Source organism: Penaeus vannamei, unplaced genomic scaffold, assembly GCF_042767895.1.
Source record: "Penaeus vannamei isolate JL-2024 unplaced genomic scaffold, ASM4276789v1 unanchor5359, whole genome shotgun sequence".
In the NCBI taxonomy this organism is placed as follows: domain Eukaryota; kingdom Metazoa; phylum Arthropoda; class Malacostraca; order Decapoda; family Penaeidae; genus Penaeus; species Penaeus vannamei.
This window is the reverse complement of record NW_027218337.1, coordinates 1-5000: the sequence shown is the minus strand read 5'-3', so window position 1 is coordinate 5000 and position 5000 is coordinate 1. Positions and strand designations below refer to the sequence as shown.

The following is a 5000-nucleotide window of genomic DNA, read 5'->3' as shown; positions in this document are numbered from 1 at the left end:
CTTTTATTCATCAGATTTTACATATTGCCATAACTATTACGATGGTTCTTTTAACGTAAGATTTTATTTCAATTTCATAAGTTAATGCTATTTTTATCAAGTTTTATTGTTGAAGTATTTCCTTTTTATAGTTTTTTATGGATTTCAACGTGAATTTTATCAATTTAGTAATAGAGGGAAACCCTGATTTTCGCTTCCTCCCGCGCAAGAACCGACGTGGGAGGTCAAAAGACTAGCTCAGGGGGATTCGAGGATTGGTCGTGACCCTGGCTGCTTGTGAGGGAGCCCCGGAACGGGCCTTCCCCTTGTTATCTACGATAAGTGGTTGTGGAGGTATCTGACTGTAGAAGGTGAGAGACATTTGCTAAGTTATTTATTCGTTAAAGTGACCAAGTGATTACGGTGCCAGTCTATTTGTGATTTTATTTCTTTTATGTTTAAATTTATCAGTGCTTTTAATAATTTTACCGCTCAGTGTTTTGATTTTATCGTTCAATGTTTTGATTTTATTGTTCAGTGTTTTATCGTTTTATTGTTCAGTATTTTATCGTTTGATTGTCGTTTTATTGGTCGCTTTATTGTTCGTTTTATTGTTTTATCGTTTACCGTTTTAATAAATCATTTTCAATATGATCTTGAGTTTTCCCCTAAACCTGTGAAGGAAATCATAACTATAAATGATAGTTAATTACTTTTCTGATTGCGTTTGAGATTCCTCCCCGCACACGCTTCTCCTCTTCTCCTCGGCGTAGTTCACGCTTACCGACCTTTATATTCTCGCCACAACCATATACACCACACACTTCCACACAATTTATAGCTCTTTTCCTGCATCGCCTTCTACACTATCCCCCTTCCCACAAACAACATCCGTTCCCATACGGTAATTAAATGGGTGGTGGCAATAACGCTACTTTTATACACTCTAAGGCGAGATAGAATTGTATTCGCAGTTCACTCCACCCTTCCCGTCCTCCTCTCCCCCTCCTCCCTCAGATCGCCCTCTGCACCTGAGCCGAGTGGCCGGCGCTCCCCAGAAGCTGCGACAAGGACTACTTACCAAGTGGATGGAGGAATACATTGTAGCGGTCTGGGCGCAGGTTGCGGTTGTTGGTGTTGAAGCGTTGGCGGCGTCCTTGCGGTAGTTGGCTGCTGGTCGGAGGTGAGCTGCTGAGGCCTTCTGCAGGTGAACGAGGAGAGAGGGAGTCAGTGTGTGGCAAGGAAGGGGCAATGGTGGGGACATAGGAGAGGCCCTTGGGGTCAGTCCCACTTCTTGCGGGAGAAGCAATCTAGCACACATGTACTTTCACTGAAATTTCATTATGGTCGTCGAGGTCCTATCCATTCAAGCTGTGGTACAAGGATGTAAGCAAACACACAGCTGGCCCTGTACTCTTCACCGGGAAGATCATTGTACCAGGTACAAGTGCAGTAACAGTCAACTCTGGCTTCAGTAATAACTTGAGAAGGATTTGTGAACTCGTTCCTTTAACAGACATGTTGACCACGCAATCACTGGAACCTTGTGGAAGAATATCACACACATATATAACCACACAAAATTATCAATAAAGAGGCAATATTGGATTAGACATTCTGTAGTATATTCGTTCTTGACGCAACCTTTGATTCCTCCATGTTCTCTTTGCGCTCCGATTCAGTGAGGAGCGGCACAGGCACCTCATGCATAAAGGTGTTAATATCAGTTCCCATGCAAATGACAACATGGTACTGGCCTCACCACCATCACCCGGTATTTTCGATTAAAAAGTAATCCAAGAAAACCAAATTTGACTTAGCTAATTCCAGTTTAATTAGTATAACTTTATGGTCTCATGTCTCATTGGCTGGACTGAATTCATGCCTGTGATGAGTGTGTGTGTGTCTGAGCAGAAGCTATAACGGTCATAGAAACATTTCTAACCAATTACTTTTTATTCTATGAAAAGTAATCATAAACATGTGGAATGTAACAAGGTAAATTTAATAATCTCCTACTAATTTACTTAAAATCTAGGCTACACTCTACATTACACCCATCCTCTGCCTACTAATCATAAATCAATAACCATTACAATAAACAAAATAAAAACAAACATGAGATGGGATTGAGACAGTCCCTCCTTCACACCAGTATCTTTCCGTTCGTTAAGTGTACAGGAAGTAATGGATCAATTCCTTTTTACCTTCGTGATTTTCCTCTCTTACCCTTTAATATATGATTCCACTGCCAATCTATCTCTTAATACCCCTATCTCTTTCAACTAATTCCGTTGCTGCATCCACGGACCAACCAAAGAAAATTTACAGATTAATAAATATTTCCAAACAAGGCAGGATGGATAGAGAGAGAGAGAGAGAGAGAGAGAGAGAAAGAGAGAGAGAGAGAGAGAGAGAGAGAGAGAGAGAGAGAGAGAGAGAGAGAGAGAGAGAGAGAGAGAGAGAGAGAGGGTAGAAAAGACAGAGTGAGAAAAAGAGACAGAGATAGAGGAAGAAAGCTAGACAGATACACAAAGAAGAGAGAAAAATAGAGAAAATGAAAGAGAAAGAGAGGTGGGAGGACAGGAAGAAAGAGAAAAAGAGAAAGGGGTAGAAAAAGCTAGAGGGAAAGAGTAGAGAATGAGGGATAAAACGTTAAGAGATTGATTGAGCGAGATAGAAAGAGAGAGAGAGGGGGGGGGGGAGGGAGAAAGAGAGAAAGACAGAGAGTGAGGGTAAAGAAGAAATAGATAAATAAAAACGAAGAGATAGAGACAGAGATACAGGGAAGCAGACAGATAAAGAGAGAAGGAAACAGAAAAAGAGAGAGGGGGGTGAAAAAGAAAGAAAGAGGGAGAAAGATGGGTTGATATAGAGAGAATAAGTTTGAAAAAAGTGTGGGAGAGAATGGGAGTGAGAACAAGAAAGTGAACGAGAACGGGAGGGAGAAGTGGTGAGAGAGAGGGGGAAAAGGAGGGAGGAAGAGAGGGAGACAGAGAAGAAGGTATGCATGGAGGGAGAGAGGGAGGGAAAGTGAAAGAGAGTAGGAGAGATGCATGGAGGGAGAGAGGGAGGGAAAGTGAAAGAGAGTAGGAGAGAGAAAGGGATACAAAGAGAGAATGAGAGGGGGAGAAAGAACAAGGGAGAGAGACAGATAGAGAGAAAACTGAAGAGAGGGAAAAAAGCAAAGATAGAGAGGATCAGAGAGAGGGAGAGCGGACTGGAAAAGGGAGAGAGAGAAAAACAGTGAGACCGAGAAAAAAAGAAAGAGACCGAAAGAAAAAGTGAGACCGAGAGACCAAGAGAAGAATAAGAAAGAGAGAGGGAGGGAGACCGGGAGAAAGAGAGGGGGAGAGAGAGAAAACGGGATATCAATAGAAAGAGGAGAGAGAGAGAGAAAGGGAGACCGAGAGAAAAACAAAGAGAGAGAGAGGGAGAGCGAACCCCGCGCGGCACGAGTGACAGGGCCTGCCCCGGGTCGTGACGCCCATCACGGGTCGCTCTTGCCCAGCAGGTGCGCCCCTTTGAGATGGGAGGTCAGAAGGCAACTGCGCTTCGGCCGCGTTGGGCGAGGGGTCAAGGGTTGGGTGTCTCTGTAGCGGCCTTTGTAGGGGAGAGGGAAGGAAGGAAAAGGTAACAGAGAAAGATGGAAGAGAGAGAGAGAGAGAGAGAGAGAGAGAGAGAGAGAGAGAGAGAGAGAGAGAGAATGGGACACAGAGAAAGAAAGTGTCAGAGAGACAGAGAAAAAGAGAGACAGAGAAATAGAGAGAGAGACTGAAAACGGACAGACAGAGAGAAAGAGGGAGGGGAGAGGAGGGGGAGGAGAAAGTGAAAACGAGAGGAAAAGAGAGAAAGGAATATAGAGAGGGAGAAAGAAAGGGAGAGACAGGTACGTAGAATTGATTGATAAATAGATAGAGAGATAGAGAGTCAAGTTAAAGTCAAGTTAAAACACTTCATTCCATTACTTAGAATGGTTCTAATGTCATGGACAATTTAACATATGTTCCTTTGAATTTTTTTTTTTAAGTAAATAAATTGGAGGTTTTTAATAGTGTATAGTAGGTTCCAGAACTCGGCTCCTCAGATTTACATTCGTCCTGACCCTTTTTAGTGGAGAGAGGGAGAAGGGAAGAGTTAGCATGAGTGAGAGCGAGAGGGAGAGAGAGAGAGAGAGCGAGAGAGAGAATGACAGCAGGAGAGAGCAACATTGCCGTCCACGACGACTGAGTCATGCTGAAGTACGAGTCAATAAGCAAATGCACAGACACACACGCACACAAGGAGTTGCATTAGTCAACGAATGGAATCGCGCGGTTGTCACAGGCCCCAGTGGAAATCAATCACTCCCAGGACACACTACTAAACAATCGCCTTGGCAACAGGTGCCAGTGCTACCACTTCATTCTCGCTCATTTCGACGTCGAAGTCCCTTCTTTCCGCAAACGTATCCGGGATTCCATTCTCCAATATCCACAACCTTTGACCACAGTATAAGTGGATGACGTCAGGCTTTTGTGGAAATGCAGGGGATGCATTGACAAAAATAAACAAATTTCAGTTTCACGGAGAAAATCACTGAACACTTCATTCTTCTCCTTTGTGCAATGGCGTAAACAGCTTTCATCTAATGCATCCTATATCTTGAGTACAAAAGGCAACGCAAATGCATGGCGGGAAATGTCCAGCAAGCAGTTGGATTTCAACTGGATTTTCAGTTCAAGGTTCGGACGAATGACCATTCCCGCCCAACGCCATCAGCGTTTCCTTACCAGGGGAAATGGCGCATTTGTTCTTCAAAAACATGAACGAAAGGCTTGCACGTTTTGAGCTGTGCCATTCAAATCAAAAGAAGGAATGCTTACCTTTAAACCTTGAATCGCTCTCTCATCTAGAACTCTATTTCCTTCGGCTCATCACACAGCACAGTCTGTGGCGAGGTCTAACAACCCCTTGGTCCGAAGTGGCACTCGGCAGCAGGTGCGGGTGTCACTCGCTCGTGGCAGAAATGGCACACTGAA

The 5000-nt window shown here is 43.8% G+C and overlaps 1 long non-coding RNA gene across 1 annotated transcript in view; it reads right to left on the bottom strand.

Annotated features, from left to right (window-relative positions):
- The window catches only part of LOC138861427 (uncharacterized), a 6954-nt gene extending 1960 nt beyond the window's left edge, over nucleotides 1-4994 (bottom strand). Inside the window, exons 1-2 of the long non-coding RNA XR_011398497.1 lie at nucleotides 4845-4994; nucleotides 1061-1180 (exon numbers count right to left, since the gene is read on the bottom strand). This is a non-coding gene — a long non-coding RNA (uncharacterized lncRNA). The remainder of the gene's footprint in view (nucleotides 1-1060; nucleotides 1181-4844) is intronic.
- Between the last annotated feature and the right edge of the window lie 6 nt (nucleotides 4995-5000).